Source organism: Ambystoma mexicanum, chromosome 14 (genome assembly GCF_040938575.1).
Source record: "Ambystoma mexicanum isolate Mex_15411 chromosome 14, UKY_AmexF1_1, whole genome shotgun sequence".
Lineage (NCBI taxonomy): Eukaryota > Metazoa > Chordata > Amphibia > Caudata > Ambystomatidae > Ambystoma > Ambystoma mexicanum.
The window spans coordinates 102,514,114-102,536,435 of record NC_090940.1 but is presented as its reverse complement, the minus strand read 5'-3'; the positions used below and the strand labels follow the sequence as shown (position 1 = coordinate 102,536,435).

The window sequence follows — 22,322 nt, the reverse complement described above, 5'->3', positions numbered from 1 at the left end:
AGGCGGTAAGTTACCGCCTGGGTCGTACCCTTACCACCATGGTGTAAACTATGTTTACACCATGGTGGATGGCGGATTTACCACCCCATTCCAAGGTGAGTGGGGCGGTAAATCCCCATTTCCCATTTACCCTTCCCCATTCCCATTTTTGCCCCATAGGGCATAATGGGAGTGGGGAAGGCGCTAATTACGCCACCGTAAATTACGGTGGCGTAATTAGCACCATGGTCCCTTAGTGCCATGGATTTTAACGTCGACAAAAAGCAGGCGTTAAACTCACCATGGCGCAAAGGGACCTCGGAATCAGGCCTTAAGGGTCGGCGCCGTTTACGGCGGCATTAACCCTTTAACGCCTGACTCGTAATGAGGCCCATGCTCTGCAGAGTAACTGGCGAATGCTGGGCAAAGTCCACCGGCTTTGCCAATTGGGCATGTTGGGGCATTATTGGCCATTTCATGCATTTTCAGAAATTTCATTTTTTGGGTGGCTTTGCCTCATATCCGAACTGAAGCTGCCAATGCCACATCACAGCTTTCTTGCTCTTTTTCCCACTCAATCCTACTAAGCCCCTCGCCCACCCTTCTTGCGTTACAGACCCGCCAGAGCGCCAAGAGACCACGCAGGTGGCAACAGTGCGCGATACAAGAACCTTTAACATAACATAACATAACATAACATAACATAACATAACATAACATAACATATTACCACCAATTAGGGGCCTGAACCATTTGTCAACCCCTTAGTTGCCCAACATTTTAGGCAAAACTTCCTCCCAAAAATTAATTCTGGTGGGAAAACAAAGATCAACTAAAGGAGGTGACTCGGGGGCAGAGGGGATGTTGGGGGGGGGGGGAATCCGCTCTGCTGGCGAAGCCAAATTGGAGGCGATGTTCAATGGTTTTGCTGTGCCAATGGCACTTCACCCCACCGCCACCTGGGGGAAGTGTGGCTTCAGTGCAGTTCCAAGACAATTATGTCACCCAGGGCAAAACACTAGAATGTGCCCCTATACCACAAACAGTGCACTGCACCCCCACCCCAACATTATACAATATTTGCAATGTAAGCAAAAGCTGGTTTTATTAACTTGGAATGAATATATCAAAAGGTAGTAAATAGGGACAGAACAGAGGAAAACAATGTTGCTAAAAATAATTCACTTGTGGTAATGCATGTATATTTTCATTGTCTAAAGAGCTTCCTTCCAGATTTTGCTGCAAGAAAAACAATGGAAAAGTAAATAATTTTGCTCTCAGTTGAAACTCTAACTCTAACAAGAGCCCACGGTCTCTCACCAGTCACCAAACACCACAGGCACATTCTGATCAGTTTCAACAGTCAGCAACAGCAAGGCATCCCACACATTTGGAAACAACAAATGTTTCTTCGTCTGCTGACCAAATAGCACCAAGGAGAATATGGGCCTCATTACACGGAAGGCGGTAATGGTTAACGGCCACCGTTAATGGTAACGGTGACCGTTAACCATTACCGCCTTACTATGAGGTCCCTTAGCGGGTTGGTGCTTTAACGCCTGCTTTTTGCAGGCGTTAAAAACCAACCCGCTAAGGGACCTCGGAGCTAATTACGGCACCGCAAAATTGCGGTGCCATAATTAGCGCCTTCCCCATTCCCATAGAGCCCTATGGGGCAGAAATGGGAATGGGGAAGGGCAATGGCGGAAGGGGGATTTACCGCCCCACCAACCTTGGAATGGGGCGGTAAATCCCCTTTCCGCCAAGGCGGTGCCGGTAATTTACCGGCATGGTCCAGGGTGCTAATAGCACCCTGGATCACCGCCTTCCGTGTGTGTCACTAGCCAGTGACAATGGGCCTCATTACGACCCTGGCGGAAGACCATGGTCCTATTAGCACCATGGTCCATGCCGGTAAGTTACCAACTCCGCCATGGAGAAAGGGGGAATTACCACCCCATTACAAGGTTGGCGGGGCGGTAATTCCCCCTTCCTCCATGGCCCTTGCCCGTTCCCATTTTTGCCCCATAGGGCTCAATGGGAATGGGGAAGGCGCTAAGTACGGTGCCGCAATTTGCGGCACCGTAATTAGCACTAAGGTCCCTTTGAGGGTCCCTACTTTAACGGCTGGTCTACATCAGCCGTTAAGGTCGGGTCCCGCAAAGGGACCTCGTAATTAGGCGCTAATAGGTTAACGACGCCGCAGCCATTTACAGCGCCGTTAACCCATTAGTTCCTTGGTCGTAATGAGGCCCTATAACTGTTAGCTTGGTCAATGTTACCACTCTAATTTAATACACCATGCGTGTGGTGTTTTTGGATAGGGTACAATGTTAAATGAATCACTTCTAGGGCCTCCCAATGTTGGTAGATAAGGTACAGTGAGATTATATGATTTGCCCAGAGTCACACGCTTTGTTTAGGTAGTAAAGCTGGGATTTGAGCCAAAACTGTAATTGTGTCACTTGACCACATATCTTGCTATTATCTATTTGGAACAGATACATGTTAATGTGTGGCATCTGAGGGCCAACATAATATTCAGCTTTATAGAGACGCAGCAGACAAATCATATAATAAACCACACTAACAAAGTATGAATCATTGTTACACACAAATACTATGACTCTGGCTTTATTTTCCCAATTTTTTGCACTTCTTCAGACACATCCTACTAATAAGACTCCCTCCCAATTGCCCACTCTCTGCTGTGTCTGCTGTCATCTACATCCAATTGCTTCCATTTAGAATGCACTGCTGGTAAAGACATGCAAATAAATACTTTGTTTCTTTCTTTCTACTTGAAATGCAAAGTGAAAAAGCAAATATATGGGAACAGAGCTTGTAAGCCAGTCTACGGATACAGCCTGAGCTGATCCTACTCCATCAAGATACCTCTGCCTCAGGCAGCTGCCTGCATCGCCCGCCCCAAGAAAATGCCCTGTATAAGGTAGGAGTGGACGAGAAGCCATTCTCTCTACCAGGAAGGGGAGGAGCCGGGAAAGTTTAAATACATACATCATAAAAATAGAAGCAGGACTAACTGCAAATGGACCCTTTTCTGTCATACCGTTTTCCCCTTTCCACAGCGGGCTCTCATTAAGTAAGGAATGTGACGAGGAAGGAGGACAGGGAGATAATGCTCCTCCCAAAAATGGCGAATAAAAAAAAAAACATATGTTGTCTTAGTTGGCTCAGGATGTGGCCTGGTAACTTTACATCACGGAGTGCCACCATTTTTCATGGCATGTTTTCCAAGTTATTACAATGTACTCCTACATCCATAAAATGAAGACAGAAAACCTAAGAATACAAGGCCTCGTTATGTGTATGGCAGTGAATCAGTGGTAAATCTACAGAATTACTGCCAAACTCATTTAACGTTAAAACCAATCGGTCTTGTGGCATCACCACAGAATTACAAGTGGTGGTATGTCCGTAACAATCACAATTTTTGGAGTCTATTGGATTCATAGATATTTTTGATGGATTTACCAGTAACTGTTAATTCAGTGTGGTAAATCAGCCAATTTCTGGCCTTAAAGTGGAGGATTTACTTTCAGCATGTTGATGGAGGTAAATCCACCCTTTCAAGGCCAAACTCAGTATTCTGCAGTGCAGTAAAAGTGGCAGTAATACTGATACTGCCCAAAAACATTTGATAATGGAATTACCGCCACTTCTTTACCACACCACCATACTGAGGCCCCTAGTGGTTTATTATGGTCAGGGAATCGGGAGGGTATGGAAAATCATCAATTAGGCAAAGCATTTAGCAGTAATTTGTACCTAACTTGTACCTAATACATTTCCACTCATGTAAACTTACCACCTAAGCAACAATACTAGGAAAAGACCCATGGGCAACAGCGGGCCGCAACCAATGAAAAGCTTTGACATGGTGGGTAGTCTTCTGTGTTCACAGAATAATGCCATGACATTATTATACGGTTCTTGAAACAAGTGAGGAGAAGTCGGAGGTTCCTACGCGGCTCTCGTTTATTGAGGATAGTCTTTCTGGAAGTTCTCGATGATGGCTGTGTTTCTACACCTTGGATTGGCCCAAGACGTTTTGCTGCCACTGAGAAAACATGTATTCACCACTTTAACACACACAAGTATACGTCCCTTTCAACCATCCCCGTGTACTCCCAGTTTGCACAATTCCAGAATACGTCAAAATAACCACATCAGTATGCCGCACTGGAAAATCAGCCGGAAACAACACAGAGACCGAGCTGTTGCTGGATCACAGCTCACGTTGAAAAGCCACAGCAGATATCCCTCCAGGACCTGTGTCAAAATGCTAACTCATGCAAATGGACTAAATACTGATCTTAAGCGCTATGTAAAATAAGCAGACATTTTAATTGCCTATTGATTTCATTCAGAAACACTTCTGGCCGAAATAAGCCCATCTTTTTCAAAGCACACGCAATTCCTGATTTTCATATGGTTGTGGGCGCAATTCTTTATTTTGGTGCTGGAATGAGGAGCTGGAACCAGTCAATATGTATTGTGTTTTTCTTCAGCACAGATGCACCGTCGCCGAAACACCTGCCCTAGCCCTTATTTTACGCTCAATCTTAGGCACAAAGCATAGCCCGTGGAGCGTACAGATGATCCCCCTAGGGGAAGGGATGAATAGAACACCTTGCCTCGTGCCCGCGTCGATGCATCCTCGCTGGTGGCACAGATGAGAACACACTCTCCGCTGGGAAGGCTTGCATCATTAAGTTCCTAATGTATTCAGTCGAAAGCTTGAACGTTGATGTGGCAACATACCTAGCCTCTTTGCAAAGAATGTTGACATCTTTAGAGTGTCAACTTCCTCTTAAGAAGCTTGCTGCTGCAGGTCTGCTTTAAGGTTAACATTCATTTCAGTTCAGGTTATTATCGTCTATTGCAGGCAACGTTACTCAATGGGCACTGACATGCAAGGGACCCATCAGAATTGTGTGTATGTCGGGTTCTCCTCCTTGACAACTCAGAACGCACCCCCTCCACTCCACATCTAACCTGAGACTGAGTGGTCTGCTCCCCCTGTTTCTTCCCCCGCTTGCTTGTAGATGCCTTGCTGCCTAATTTCTCGCCCTCCCACTCCACCGTTGATAGCTCCCTGCTCCCTTGTATTGATATATTGCGCCCGGCTTCCTGCGACATGTCCTTCCACCTGTGACTTGTAAAGTATGCTGTTGCTTCCCGAACTTAGGTCTGCGCTCAATAAAACCCCTAAAGTGCAGCGAGGCCAGCAATAGTGGAGGACGGGCGCTATACAAGACCACTTACATTACATGACATTATATAATACTAATGTTATCAAAATAGGACCTAATTATGCTTGAAATTGATCAATATTTCATACCAAGAATTATTTTCTGGTGTCAGATTCTTGTCCATAAATGGATGTTTACCAAATTGTTTTAGGCATGTTTCTGACACTGAATTGCCTTTCCTTTAACAGAACACAAGACACAGCCTGCCCACAAAAAGAGAGCATGTGGCCTCGTTACAAGTTTGCGGGTGCTGTAAAAAATGGTAAGCATTCTTTTTTATGGGTAACGAAAGTACTGCCACTTTTACTGCACCACTGGATTATGAGTTTGGCCTTCGAGTGGAGGATCTGTCTTTGGCAAAATGCTGGAGGTAAAGACTCCACTTTAACACTAAAATGTGGCTGAAGTAATTATTGCAGCAGAATTGCTGCGAAAATCCCCATGGAGTCCTATGGACTGCAAAAAAAGGGATTTACACCGCCATACCACACACGGTAAGACCACGGGACCAAGTGGCTGATTTGGCCAGTCATTCTGCAGATTTACTGCTGAATTACTGCACACCTTGGAGTGAGTGGCATTATGCAGGGCCACAGCTTTATTCTGCACCGACAGAAAGGCAGGTGTGTGTCTGAATGTCAGGAATTAGCAGCTGGTGATATTCTTCAGAGGCCACTGATAGGAAACATCATCATCACCATGTGAAAAGGAGAGAGTCACATTAAAACGTGTTGACCACTGCTGGAGACCACTGCTGGAGACCACTGCTGGGGCCACTGCTGGAGGCCACTGCTGGGGCCACTGCTGGAGACCACTGCTGGGGCCACTGCTGGAGGCCACTGCTGGAGACCACTGCTGGAGACCACTGCTGGGGCCACTGCTGGAGGCCACTGCTGGAGACCACTGCTGGAGACCACTGCTGGGGCCACTGCTGGAGACCACTGCTGGAGGCCACTGCTGGAGGCCACTGCTGGAGACCACTGCTGGAGGCCACTGCAGGAGACCACTGCTGGAGACCACTGCAGGAGGCCACTGCTAGAGGCCACTGCTGGAGACCACTGCTGGTGACCACTGCTGGGGCCACTGCTGGAGGCCACTGCTGGAGACCACTGCTGGAGACCACTGTTCGAGGCCACTGTTGGGGGCCACTGCTGGAGGCCACTGTTGGAGAGCACTGCTGGAGGCCACTGCTGGAGGCCACTGCTGAAGACCTCTGCTGGAGGCCACCATTGGAGACCACTGTTGGAGACCACTGCGGGAGGCCACTGTTGGAGACCACTGTTGGAGACCACTGCTGGAGACCACTGTTGGAGACCACTGCAGGAGACCACTGCTGGAGACTACTGCTGGAGACCACTCTTGAAGGCCACTATTGTAAACCACTTCTGGAGACCACTGTTGGAGGCCACTGCTGGAGACCACTGTTGGAGGCCACTGTTGGAGACCACTGCTGGAGACCAATGTTGGAGGCCACTGCTGGAGAGCACTGTTGGAGGCCACTGTTGGAGGCCACTGTTGGAGACCACTGCTGGAGAGCACTGTTGGAGGCCACTGCTGGAGAGCACTGTTGGAGGCCACTGTTGGAGGCCACTGTTGGAGGCCACTGCTGGAGACCACTGTTGGAGGCCACTGCTGGAGAGCACTGTTGGAGGCCACTGTTGGAGGCCACTGTTGGAGACCACTGCTGGAGAGCACTGTTGGAGGCCACTGTTGGAGGCCACTGCTGGAGAGCACTGTTGGAGGCCACTGTTGGAGGCCACTGTTGGAGGCCACTGCTGGAGAGCACTGTTGGAGGCCACTGTTGGAGGAAATCCTATGTAGCTACCTTTGGTGCCAGGAGTTCTGGGTTGTAAATCCTGGTTTCCACACTTGACCAATGTATGTGATCTTTGATAAATCACTTTAGGTCACATCACAGATTGGTCGTTACAAATACTGCAACTCGTACATCGCAGTACCGCCGGCGGTGATACTCGCGCTGCAACAAGCGGCGAAAAACACCTGATATGAGCCGAACATGAGTCCGAATAAAAGTCCAACCCTTGCTGCATCGTGTAAATAACTTCCCCACCAGCGGTAAATGTGTCTACAGTGAATGCCACCCTGTGGAAAATAAATCCGTCAAAGAAGGGCCCGGCAGTCTTTATTGCCCAAAACTAATCTAAAAAATGAGGTCTACAAAACACTGGTGAGTGATTGCAATGGAGGACAGAGCCCTCAACCTTAGTCCACTGGGAGACATGTTTTTACATCTCCTGCATTACCATCTCTGTGCCTTAGTATTTACTATATTTACACCGATTTTGCTCATTTTCAGGGAACAAGCACAGCAGATGTAAAAATGAGGCAATGGAAAACAATAACATATTACAATAGGACTAAAATCCACTAACCAAACTACCTTAGATGTTGGCACTCCATGCTGAACTGAATTCCCCCCCGAACACCTGCCGACACCCACGCAAGGCCACCAACATAATCTCTCCATCAAACATACGCACACCGCCAGTCAGCATCAAACATACGCACACCGCCAGTCAGCATCAAACATACGCACACCGCCAGTCAGCCAGTCAGCATCAAACATACGCACACCTCCAGTCAGCATCAAACATACGCACACCGCCAGTCAGCCAGTCAGCATCAAACATACGCACACCGCCATTCAGCATCAAACATACGCACACCGCCAGTCAGCATCAAACATACGCACACCACCAGTCAGCATCAAACATACGCACACCGCCAGTCAGCATCAAACATACGCACACCGCCAGTCAGCATCAAACATACGCACACCACCAGTCAGCATCAAACATACGCACACCGCCAGTCAGCATCAAACATACGCACACCGCCAGTCAGCATCAAGCATACGCACACCGCCAGTCAGCATCAAACATACGCACACCACCAGTCAGCATCAAACATACGCACACCGCCAGTCAGCATCAAACATACGCACACCGCCAGTCAGCCAGTCAGCATCAAACATACGCACACCGCCAGTCAGCCAGTCAGCATCAAACATACGCACACCGCCAGTCAGCATCAAACATACGCACACCGCCAGTCAGCATCAAACATACGCACACCGCCAGTCAGCATCAAACATACGCACACCACCAGTCAGCATCAAACATACGCACACCGCCAGTCAGCATCAAACATACGCACACCGCCAGTCAGCCAGTCAGCATCAAACATACGCACACCGCCAGTCAGCCAGTCAGCATCAAACATACGCACACCGCCAGTCAGCATCAAACATACGCACACCGCCAGTCAGCATCAAACATACGCACACCGCCAGTCAGCCAGTCAGCATCAAACATACGCACACCGCCAGTCAGCATCAAACATACGCACACCGCCAGTCAGCATCAAACATACGCACACCGCCAGTCAGCCAGTCAGCATCAAACATACGCACACCGCCAGTCAGCATCAAACATACGCACACCGCCAGTCAGCATCAAACATACGCACACCGCCAGTCAGCATCAAACATACGCACACCGCCAGTCAGCATCAAACATACGCACACCGCCAGTCAGCATCAAACATACGCACACCGCCAGTCAGCATCAAACATACGCACACCGCCAGTCAGCATCAAACATACGCACACCGCCAGTCAGCCAGTCAGCATCAAACATACGCACACCGCCAGTCAGCATCAAACATACGCACACCGCCAGTCAGCATCAAGCATACGCACACCGCCAGTCAGCATCAAGCATACGCACACCGCCAGTCAGCATCAAACAAACGCACACCGCCAGTCAGCATCAAGCATACGCACACCGCCAGTCAGCATCAAGCATACGCACACCGCCAGTCAGCATCAAACATACGCACACCACCAGTCAGCATCAAACATACGCACACCGCCAGTCAGCATCAAACATACGCACACCGCCAGTCAGCATCAAACATACGCACACCACCAGTCAGCATCAAACATACGCACACCGCCAGTCAGCATCAAACATACGCACACCGCCAGTCAGCCAGTCAGCATCAAACATACGCACACCGCCAGTCAGCCAGTCAGCATCAAACATACGCACACCGCCAGTCAGCATCAAACATACGCACACCGCCAGTCAGCATCAAACATACGCACACCGCCAGTCAGCATCAAACATACGCACACCACCAGTCAGCATCAAACATACGCACACCGCCAGTCAGCATCAAACATACGCACACCGCCAGTCAGCCAGTCAGCATCAAACATACGCACACCGCCAGTCAGCCAGTCAGCATCAAACATACGCACACCGCCAGTCAGCATCAAACATACGCACACCGCCAGTCAGCATCAAACATACGCACACCGCCAGTCAGCATCAAACATACGCACACCGCCAGTCAGCATCAAACATACGCACACCGCCAGTCAGCATCAAGCATACGCACACCGCCAGTCAGCATCAAACATACGCACACCGCCAGTCAGCATCAAACATACGCACACCGGCAGTCAGCATCAAACATACGCACACCGCCAGTCAGCATCAAGCATACGCACACCGCCAGTCAGCATCAAACATACGCACACCGCCAGTCAGCATCAAACATACGCACACCGCCAGTCAGCATCAAACATACGACACTGCCAGTCAGCATCAAACATACGCACACCGCCAGTCAGCATCAAACATACAACACCGCCAGTCAGCATCAAACATACACACACCGCCATTCAGCATCAAACATACGCACACCGCCAGTCAGCCAGTCAGCATCAAACATACGCACACCGCCAGTCAGCATCAAACATACGACACCGCCAGTCAGCATCAAACATACGCAGACCGCCAGTCAGCATCAAACATACGCACACCGCCAGTCAGCATCAAACATACGACACCGCCAGTCAGCATCAAACATACGCACACCGCCAGTCAGCCAGTCAGCATCAAACATACGCACACCGCCAGTCAGCCAGTCAGCATCAAACATACGCACACCGCCAGTCAGCCAGTCAGCATCAAACATACGCACACCGCCAGTCAGCATCAAACATACGACACCGCCAGTCAGCATCAAACATACGCAGACCGCCAGTCAGCATCAAGCATACGCACACCGCCAGTCAGCATCAAACATACGCACACCACCAGTCAGCATCAAGCATACGCACACCGCCAGTCAGCATCAAACATACGCACACCGCCAGTCAGCATCAAGCATACGCACACCGCCAGTCAGCATCAAACATACGCACACCGCCAGTCAGCATCAAACATACGCAGACCGCAAGTCAGCATCAAGCATACGCACACCGCCAGTCAGCATCAAACATACGACACCGCCAGTCAGCATCAAACATACGCAGACCGCCAGTCAGCATCAAGCATACGCACACCGCCAGTCAGCATCAAACATACGCACACCACCAGTCAGCATCAAGCATACGCACACCGCCAGTCAGCATCAAACATACGCACACCGCCAGTCAGCATCAAACATACGCACACCGCCAGTCAGCATCAAACATACGCACACCGCCAGTCAGCATCAAGCATACGCACACCGCCAGTCAGCTATGCACACCGCCAGTCAGCATCAAACATACGCACACCGCCAGTCAGCATCAAACATACGCAGACCGCCAGTCAGCATCAAACATACGCACACCGCCAGTCAACTATGCACACCGCCAGTCAGCATCAAACATACGCACACCGCCAGTCAGCATCAAACATACGCAGACCGCCAGTCAGCATCAAGCATACGCACACCGCCAGTCAGCTATGCACACCGCCAGTCAGCATCAAACATACGCACACCGCCAGTCAGCCAGTCAGCATCAAACATACGCACACCGCCAGTCAGCATCAAACATACGCACACCACCAGTCAGCTATGCACACCGCCAGTCAGCATCAAGCATACGCACACCGCCAGTCAGCATCAAACATACGCACACCGCCAGTCAGCATCAAACATACGCACACCGCCAGTCAGCATCAAGCATACGCACACCGCCAGTCAGCATCAAACATACGCACACCACCAGTCAGCATCAAGCATACGCACACCGCCAGTCAGCATCAAACATACGCACACCACCAGTCAGCATCAAGCATACGCACACCGCCAGTCAGCATCAAACATACGCACACCGCCAGTCAGCATCAAGCATACGCACACCGCCAGTCAGCATCAAACATACGCACACCGCCAGTCAGCCAGTCAGCATCAAATATACGCACACCGCCAGTCAGCATCAAACATACGCACACCGCCAGTCAGCCAGTCAGCATCAAATATACGCACACCGCCAGTCAGCATCAAACATACGCACACCGCCAGCCAGCATCAAACATACGCACACCGCCAGTCAGCTGGCCATGTTACGTTGTTTATTATTTGAATAGCACACTCTCCTCCAGTGAAGCCTCTTATCGCTGAAGGTAAATTCCTCGTGTCTCGTGGGTCCTACTCAATGTGTAAAGAGGTCACTTTTTAGGCTGTGTGCAAATGCCAGATGGTCAGTGGTGGCCCGCAGAGTGATTGGAAGTCTGTATCGTAGCTTTGCGTCTAAGCGCGAGAACACACCACCTGCAGAACCTGTACAGTCACCAATAGGCTGTATCAAGTGCCCCCCACAGCGCCGTAAAGCCCACCTGAGCTGCCACTGGGTGCTGATCAGGTTGGCCGTCGACTCACCTTCTTGCACTTGCAGGAGAGGTGAGGTTCAGTTCAGCACACACACAAGAGGGACAGAGTGGCCGATGAAAGGTTTGTGACGCGCTTTGTAATGGCCACTGAGCAGGGGCAGTGTGCACGTGTGGACACATGGGAGCACCACCAGGAAGTTCTTCTACGGCATGCATGGGATGGCCAAAACCACCAGAGCAACATTTGGAGACCACACCTCAATATGGGGTCCATCGAACAATGTACATGGGTGTGTGAACTGACACAGCATCAATGGCTACTCTGGGACTCCCAGCTTTTTTTTCCACCAATGCCAACATTAAGGATGCCTGCTGCACCCACAACTCTTATGTGTTTGACATCATCAGGGCGCAGGTGCAATTTGAGTCCAGAAAATAGGGCCAATCCTTGCTCCTTGGTGAGTTACAAAAACACATTGACAGTGTCAAAGCGTATTGCGGTGAGCGGATATGCACAAGCAGCATGGGTGCACATGCATGTGCAGCAGCCTGAAGCAGGCAGGTGGCGGGGCGGGGCATGGGGGATGCAGTAACACCGCACACAAACACCACCATTGCTGGTAATAAAATGTGTGCCTCACTGCATGACAACAGTAAAACAGTGGCAGGTGAAAAGGAGGCCTGAACAGCAATTGAGCAACACAACACTAACAATGCACACAATCAATACAGATTCACACAATCATGATATACGATAGGCTAGTTTATGATATGATAGGTTATTTATAACATGCTTAATACCCAGAGGTTTCTGAGTTCAGACCCGGGGATTGAACTTGTGTTGCTCTGTGTCGTCTTGCTTCCAAGGCGAGCACGTTGCTGCCGAGCTATCCTCTCGAGACAAAATAGGAACGCAGCTTGCTGCTGATATGTGGGTATGTGAGGTGGGGCAGGGGAATTGAAACCGGCCACGAATACACCGCATGACAGTGTCCACACCACTTCTCTGCCCGCACACATGCATTGTTTACGCAGAGCAATGCTCAGCACGCAGAGCCCGTGCCGCTCACACGTCCCTGAATAAGACCAGAAAATCAAGAAAGAGGACCCTCAAAATGGTGGCCTAACATCCAACCAAAAACAAGCCCATATACTCTATAGCAATAGCAGACAAACACTGGAGTCAGCATTGTGCTAGCCACAAAGTAGGTAACAACCAGACTGTCACTGTGTGACAACCATGCACAACTAATCTACTGGAAGGTAGGTGGTCTTGTATAGTGCCCTTCTGCCACTATTTGTGGCCTCCCTGTGCGTTGCTCTGTGAGGAAGGAGGGTGTGGTGGTCACTAGTGGGACAGTGGGAAAGGCAAATGCTATACCTGCGGTGTTGGTGGGTGCAGGTCAGAGGTGTTTGGTTCCTGTGTGTCAGTCGGCTTTCTATGGCTGTGGAGGAGAAACTTAGGAGTATACCATCCAAACAGAAGAGCCCAAGATCTGATAGACTACAGCACTTTGGGTCTGGTCAGCCGCTAATGTGGGAGAATGTGACATGGCTAAAGGGGCGAGCTTAGTCACGGTTCGGTTAGTGATGATGCTCTAATGGTTAGGCCTTTGGCTGTGTTTTGGGGTTTTGTGTGTGTAGTGTAAGGTAATGGGGATCTTAAAGGGCAGGCAGTTAGTCATGAAAGTGATGATCATGTCTTGCAAGGGAAAACAACCTGCAACCCTGCACCTCTACCCGTGGCCATTTGATGTGATATGATTGGTTATTTATAATGCGCTTAATACCCAGAGGTTTCTAAGTGCGGACCCGGGGATCGGACCTGTGTCGCTCCACATCATCTTGCTTCCAAGGCGAGCACCTTGCCCCTGAGCTATCCTCCCGAGACACGTCACATTTCTCTAGTTCACAATGCCTCCCTGTCAATCTCCTCTCTGCCTCTTGCTCTCTGTTTCTCAAATAGATACGCTGTATCCCCTGACAAACAAACCAAGCCCCTGTGAGTGGCAGGTGGGGGGCAGGGGCAGTCTGAACACTCGCGACATGACCGTGAGCTGCCTGCCGAGGGCTGTGAGAGGCACGGAGGCTGGGTTCAGAGGTAGGGCTGCTTGAAATGTGAGGTAGATCCACAGAGTGCACAGTGCTTGGCCAGGTGATGCACAGAGACTGGCACGCCAAGCTGGCGAGTCAGATGTGTCTGTTTCCACCCTGGATCAAGCACAGCATTGTGCTATGTGTTGGTAGCCTCAGAAGCCGCAATAAAAGCAGCATGTTTGTAGCACGTTGCACTTTTCTTCTTGCACTTTGGAAATTAGCATTGTACTGTAAAACGTTTTTAATAATCAATGTTATTAAGCCATTTGTTTTAATAATATTCGCGATCATTTATTTCGGATATTGATATTGATATTGATATTTTATTTCTATCGCGCTCATACACAAGTGTTTCAGAGCGCGACAAGGCAGGGAAGGGAAACAGGGGAGAACAAAACAACGATTTTACTAGGCCCAGTGACATTGAGAACGCGCAACTGCATGGTAGTGGGAGCGAGGGAGAAGTGCATGGAAGGGGGAACAAAAGGAGGGTGCAGAGCAAGGTTGAAAAAAACCCATAAATTATAATGAAATTAATAAATAAAAAGGCAACAAACAGAGGGAGTGCAGCCAGCAAGTGGCAAGTGCTGGGTTTAAGGCAGCAGGCTGGGTAGGTCTGATAAGTGTAGGAAGAACAAAAAGGGGGTGGGGGCTGTATGGGTACAGATACAGACCCTAGTGCAAGGGGTGGCCCGGAGGCAGTGTGTGCGGGTGGCAAGAGGAGCAGGTACCTGGGCCAGGAGGAAAGAGGGTGGCCAGGTGCATGGTGCCGAGGGAGAGTAGAATCAGCAGGGGAGGGGGGGGCGAAGGCAGAAGCAAAGAGGAAGGTCTTGCGGTGCTTCTGGAACCAGAGATGGTTCTCCTCAAGTTTTAGAATTTAGATGTGTTGTTGGATTTTATGTTTTGTTTTTCGGTTTGTTGTTGTAAACCAACATCACAATGAAGAAAGAAAATAAAAGTAAAAAAATAAATAAAAGCAACATATTACTTTGTACAGTACAAAAAAAATCACAGAGGAATAAAGGTAAAGAGAAAACCCCACATGAGTACTCTATCACACATGGGGTGGGGGTACACACAACTTCATCTAGCAGCACCCACTGAGCTGTCTCAAGGAATGAAGGAAACACAGGATGACGCCACGTCCACAGACATCCCACCCACAGAACCACCCCTTTGTAGTACTGCTATAAGTCACCACTGTATAAGGTGAGTGCTGTGTAGTAGTGTTGCAGTGTGAGTTATGTGTAGCTGGATGGACTGAGTTTGCATTAGGGAAATAGTTTATCTGGGCTGAGTGTTGGTAGCTTAAGCCTGCCATTTTCATTGTTTGTAGCCATTACATCTTAGAAGCCGTGACCTTTTCCAATGAATTATCTAATTTTCGTGTGGGCTATTAGGTGTTGCTTGTGACATCTATAAGCCGAAACTATAGCATTGGAGTACAGATAGGGGAGGAATGACATATGAGGAGGCACACACAGTCTCTAGGTGTTGTTTGGTTACGTGCCCACCCATCGCCTGCCGATGGCCATGCTCATCCCTATGGCCATTCCCACCCATTCCTGCCTCTCCCCGCCCAAACCACCTCTTCATGGGAGCTCTTCAGCCCGCTTTAATCAAGCCTTATCATCAGGCTTTGCAGTCAAAGTGTTCAAAGCAGGCATCTGAGAGTTAATGACTTCATTGGAGTTGCAAACCCGCTAGTGGTGTAATAGACGTGTCTTAGCAGGCCTGCCTTCAGCCACTCGGTTTATAAACACTCTGTGTGTCCTTCACTTAAGTCCTGTTAAAAACAAGCCTTGGCAAAGCCACTGAAGTCCTGTTGCAAACACGTATTGGCAAAGCCAACATTTATGGCTTGTGCATAAGTTTTAAGCTTTTGCCAGGCACTGCTATTAGATGCCCAGGTACTCGCACCATTTTGCAGCTGCTACCAACTATGGGTAGTTATTACCACTAGGGCATTGCCTGGTAAGTGCCTTATCCCATGCCTACACAAAAGTCCAAACTGTTAGCATTGCCAATGCTTGTTTAGCATGTAATGTCTCTGCCTGGCCACACATGTGTGGATATGACATCGACAGACAGAATAGTTTCATATTTGTTCATATGAGGACAGAGTTGACCAATACAGCCAGAACTAAATAGTTCCACATTTGATGGCCACACTTGATAAAGGTAATACAAAGCTGAGCTTGTATGTTTATTCACGTTTTTCTTGATTCGTCAACAGTACTGGCTGTATGTTGTTCAATGGAGCCATCATCAGGAGTCAACATTTCGAGTTTGATGTGTTTATGGGCGATTCCTGCAGTAAAGCGATGTTCTGATCTGATTCCGTCTTTGAGAGATGTCAGCTTCAAATGTTCTTCCTTCGGCCGGGCAATCACAGGAACATTTAGTTGAGGCCAGTCTCTGCAATTTGTCCTCACTCCGGTTGAATTAGTACCTGAAATTGGGTAGACCCTTCGCTTGATTGCCCATATTGAAGTGCCCTCACTCAGAGCCACACTGGTAAACCCACATCATAGAAAGCCTTTGTTGAGTGTGCATATAAGTTGCTTGCAATCAAGTGTACCTGTGCTCTTTTTTGCAGAACATCAATGGATTATGAGTCAACATCAACATTGTGGCCATTCTCAACTTGCAAAGTTTGATCGACTTGACGATTCTCCATATACAACATTAGTGCCGTAAGCCTACTAGAGCCATCCAGTGCTGTACATCCCAAATAACCTTTAACCCTATGATAAAGCCTGTTGGTCCAGATGTAAGAAGGGTTCATCCCTTTTTTGCAGAACCTGGTGTTACTGCCGCTGACGGTATTTTATTTATTTATTTATTGCATTTGATTATACGCCCAAACCCGGGGGTATCACGGAGTATGTGAAATAAGCCTGCCCTTAGCTTATCATAGAATCGCATGGTACAGCTTTTCCAGTCAACGTTCAAGCAAAAGTGGGCTCCAAGCTCTCGGGCCATGGCATATTTATAAGTATTGTCACAAACAATATCTGTTTGTTTCATGAGCATCTTAGATTTTTTGACAGATCTCTTTAGGGCTCTTTGCATGGGTTTGCCTCCTTTTTGCTGCTGTCACACGTTGAATCCTAAAATAATGTTTAATGCTATAAACATCTTTTTAAGAGCGCATTTCTAAAATAAGGCAGGGAAAGGTGTGAGGTTAAGTGGGATCACATGTTAGAATTGCTAACTTTGCCGCAGCGCTTGCCGCTGAAACGCTCTTTAGTGCAGATCAGCGGAGCCCAAGATCTACCTGCTGAGAACCTACTTTTTGGCCTCGAAGTAGTTGAAAGGGTATCTGGTCTTTGCAGCTAATGCCTTTTCATCGAATGCATTTGCATCGAAAACATGCATCGAATGCATTTTTTTGGGTGGTAAAGGTTTAATTTGTATTGTGGCGGATTTTAAAGGTTATAAAACGGGGGTTTCGATGCAAATGTTTTAGATGGAAAGGTATTAGATGTAAAGAATTCAATGCAATGACTATAAACCATTGAAAGCTTGGATCTGGTGGGGTCGAGGACCGACTGTGAAGCCAGCGGCTTCCTCTTGGATCCTGCCTCGGCTCTGCTTGCCAAAGAGCACCTGGCACTTTTTGCCCCTGTATCTGCTCACATCATTGTTCTTTCTCCTGCCGAAGGGGACCTTTAAAGGGCACCGGAACAAGGGAATGTCTTCCCTTTGATGACGTCACTCTCTTTGGACTGTAACAATTGGCCTATTATCATCCTAGCACGGATCCCGAGCCGTGTCTACAGAGACGTGCAAATGACAATGTGAAATAACTAGAGGCCCATTCTTCCGATTGCTTGGTCTTGATTTAGTCTTGATTTTGGCCCGGGTGTCTTACCGCGTCTCCTACTAATCAATGCTTTCGGGGCTGGTGGCATTGATTGAGCTACCACCGTTCAAGCAAAGCCTCCCATTTCCCCTTCTTTTAGTTAACTCCTTGATAGAGAAATGAAGCATAATTAGTTTTTTTTTATTGAAGAAAATTGATCTCATTCAACAGGAAATTGAGAATAAATAATAAGCGGACTCCTCTCTTTTCACCCAGACAGATGCCACTCTGGGACAGTGTTTCCCTTGCCTCGTGCCAGGCTTTCTTGCTATTTTTAGACATCTTTGAAACCTACCTAATTTATGTAGATAATGATATTCCTTCAGATTTTTTAAAAGCCCATCCCTCTGATGGTCTGATCTTTCTTCTAGGCTTCTAAATGTATCTCTCTCTCATTCTATTTTCCAGAACCTTTGATCACCAAACTCTTGAAGAAAGCTTCCCTAATCCCCTTTATTTATAGTAAAGTTTGTCCAATTACTAGTTTAAACTTTCTTGGAAAAACCATGGGAAAGGCACTGTGAGCCCAGCTGAGTGCAAATATGCAGCAGCAACCATTACTCTGCCCCCACCAGTCTGGGTGAACTTAGTGCAGAGAGGGCAGCTCTTCAAGGTGTGGATGAGATCCTTAGGGCACGTGATGATGCTGGTTTTGACCGTTCATGCTTCCTGACCTCTCTGCGGCATTTGACACAGTGGCCCATGAGGCATTCCTTGGCCTTCATTGAGGTGAATGGGCCTTGAGGAAAAGGCTCTAAATTGGTTCCATTCTTTTTAATCGAGCAGATCTGATCCCGTCCAGATGAGACCTTTACATTCTCCCCTTTTGCCCGTCTGTTGTGGAGTCCCTCATGGGTCTATCCTGACCCCATTCTGTTCAAACTATAAATGAAGCCATTGCTGGGTTTGAAAGGCAAGGGTGGGCATTCATCATTATACCGATTACACCCAACTCTATCTCAAGGTCCCTGTTTAATGTGGCATTCACAATCTCCACATAGAGAAACTACAGAGGCTCCAGAACAAAGTCGCAAGATCGGGTCGTAATCTCAAATACTTTCATCTCGTTATCCTGGCACTAAAATTCAAATGACTAATAGTAACATATTTACAGATGGTGGCGGCATTACCCTGAAGAGTGATGTTACAAGCCTCTGTGCCTTTAAGGCACGGACGGGACACCAGGCAGGAAGCGGGCGGAGAAAGGGGAAGAGGAGGAGTTAAGAGTTGGAACGCCAATTCCTGTTTGTGTGTTGAACGAAGGAGGCAATAAAGAGAAGGTGTCCCCCTTAACCAGTTTTGCGTCCTTATTGGGACAAGGCCCAACAGCTGGCGATGAGCTGTTTACCCATGCACTGGCTTCTCTGATCCCGGGCGGTGATCCCACCGTGCCCACTACCACAAAGATGATCCTGCCCCCACTCCAGCATCCTTCCTATACAGGTGATCCCGCCTCCACTCCTGCATCTCTGGTGCACCCGGCGATCCTGCCACGCGCCCAGTTCTTTGGCAGTCCAACGCCTCCTCTGCTCCCGCCAGCAATCATCTCTCCACGGCTGACGGCCGTTTCCACCATCTCCAGCAGTGACCCACTAGTCGCATCACGTGGGACATCCCTCACACAGAGATCTCGCCGCCGACATGCTGCAAGCAGAAGGAGCTGCACAACACACATCGGCTCCAGAGAGAGACCGTAAAAGAGGGCCATTACGCATGGCCTGCTCCAGCAGGTTCACCCACACCATGTGGGACAGAGAAACAAGGGAGAACACATGCGGGGTGACACACCTCTACTAGAAGGTTCAGAGGTACGTTGCACACCCTAGCCACGGGTTTTAACACGCGCTGCAGCTACCATGCTGGGACCCCAGGTTTCCAGCTCCATTCCACACAGCCACAAAGACAAAGACGGGACACCGGACGGGAAGCGGGAGGAAAAAGGGGAAGAGGAGGAGTTAAGGGTTGGAACGCCAGTTCCTGTTTGCATGTTGAAAGAAGGAGGCAATAAAGAGAAGGTGTCTTCCTTAACCGGTGTCGCGTCCTTACTGGGGCAAGGCCCAACATGTGGCTGGACAAAAGCGCAAAGATGAGAACGAGATGTGAGCCTGGATATAAGGGTGGGAACAAAGTGAGACACAGACCAGGGACAAAACAAAAAATATAAGAAACAAGCAATATTCAAAGTTAACATTTACCTAAGGTGGCAAGTGCTTCAAACTAAAGAGTACTGACGAATACACACCATTACATTGTTGCACAGCACTGGAGGGAGTGGAAGGGTCAGGTCAGGCAGTGAGGATGGAGGCAAGGGCCGTAGGAGCTACCTCTTGGCTGGCTTTGAAGGAATCCAGTCAGGCAGGCTTTGATTGTGCCGGCCAGCGGGTTCCAATGCAGGGGGGCAAGTATGGAGGAAGAGCGGAAGCGAGAGGAGGCGTGGGACAGTGAGTCTAAGTGCAGTAGATGAGGCACAGAGGGAAGGAGATGATGAGTAGACAGAAATGCAGCCAGCCAAGCACTGAGTGGCAAGACCTTCGATAGCTTTGTAGATTAGGAGAAGGAACTTGAACGGTGAACGGTTGGGCATGGAGAGCTAACTAGCATTCGTCAGTCGATAGAAGTTGGGGAGCACCTGGGTATTTAGTAGTGAGTGTCGGTAGTGAAGTTGAGGACTTTGTCTAAAGGAAAGGGTAAAGGGGAAGGTAAAGAATTTGGCACAAGCAGTAGTTAAGTTTACTGAGCACAAAGGTGGCGATTAAAGTTTTTGTAGAATAGTGAGTAAGACATGGACACGTTTTCTGAATGTTGACGTGGTTAACATGAGCACCAGAGACGGAGCTAGTGATTAATTGCTGCAGTTGGAGGTCGCTATCAAAGAGGGCTCCAAAAACGATGGTAGTGATGAATTGCTGCAGTTGGAGGTGGCTATCCACGAGGGCCCCAATAACGGTGGTAGTGATGAATTGCTGCAGTCGGAGGTTGCTATCAAAGAGGGCCCGGATAACGGTGGTAGTGATGAATTGCTGCAGTCGGAGGTCACTATCAAAGAGGGCCTGAATAACGGTGGTAGCGATGAACTGCTGCAGTCGGAGGTCGCTATCAAAGAGGGCCCCAATAACGGTGGTAGCGATCAATTGCTGCAGTCTGAGGTCGCTATCAAAGAGGGCCCCAATAACGGTGGTAGCGATGTACTGCTGCAGTCGGAGGTCGCTATCAACAAAGAGGGCCCCAATAACGGTGGTAGCGATCAACTGCTGCAGTCTGAGGTCGCTATCAAAGAGGGCCCTAATAACGTTGGTAGTGATGAATTGCTGCAGTCGGAGGTCGCTATCAACAAAGAGGGCCCCAAAAACAATGGTAGTGATGAATTGCTGCAGTTGGAGGGCGCTATCCACGAGGGCCCCAATAACGGTGGTAGTGATGAATTGCTGCAGTCGGAGGTTGCTATCAAAGAGGGCCTCCATAACAGCGGTAGTGATGAATTTCTGCAGTCGCAGGTCGCCATCAAAGAGGGCCCTAATAACGGTGGTAGTGATGAACTACTGCAGTCGGAGGTCGCTATCAAAGAGGGCCCCAATAACAATGGTAGCGACAAATTGCTGCAGTCAGAGGCCGCTATCAAAGAGGGCCCCAATAACGGTGGTAGTGATGAATTGCTGCAGTCGGAGGTCGCTATCAAAGAGGGCCCCAATGCTGTGGGCCTTGTGCGAGGGAGAAAGGTCAGGTGGGAAGGAGATAGGAGGGAGAAGGGTTGGGATGGCGTTGGAAGCAAATGGGGCAATGGAAACATCTTCCCTTTTTCAACTCATGACTCTCCTGTATTTCAATCCCACATAAAGTGATGGCAGAAATAGCTTACCACCAGCGGTAATCCTGCAAAACCATCCAATTACGGAAACACTGACCTTACAGCTGTAACGTATTCTTACTCTGGAAATACCACTGGTGGTATACAAAGCAATCCACACCTACTCATGCATTTACGTCCTCCTCTCGATCATACCGCTGCTGTACTTTTTTTTAAATGCCCATTGGGGTCACATCTAACCCTTCTGTGCATTGCATGCATTCTGTGCATTGCACTGTACGCTAAAGGTGGGGAGGAGCTGGTCAGAAACAGAGATGTCCAAAATTCTCCCAGAAACAGAGATGTCCAAGTAGCTGGATTAAATGTTGTTACTTTTACTGAAGGGGTGTGCTTGCATCTTACTAATGTACAACATTTTCTTTTTAAGTTCTTGGGAGTTTTAACCGGTTTTACCACAACCTCTGGGTAGGGATAACACATGCAATACTTTACCTTGGTAAATGACGTTATATAACACAGGCGGTATTGACTCATAAGGACTGCAACATCGCAGGTGCTACCGAATCTCTGACGACGCGGTTACTGTTGCAGCGCTTGCTTCTTTATTATTATTATGGTATTTAATGCAGGTGGTATTTACTTATAAGGGCTGTCATATATTG

The 22,322-nt window shown here is 48.7% G+C and overlaps 1 protein-coding gene across 4 annotated transcripts in view; it reads right to left on the bottom strand.

Annotated features, from left to right (window-relative positions):
* RGS6 (regulator of G protein signaling 6) overlaps positions 1-22,322 on the bottom strand; it is a 1,543,034-nt gene that overhangs the window by 68,846 nt on the left and 1,451,866 nt on the right. The window lies entirely within an intron of this gene.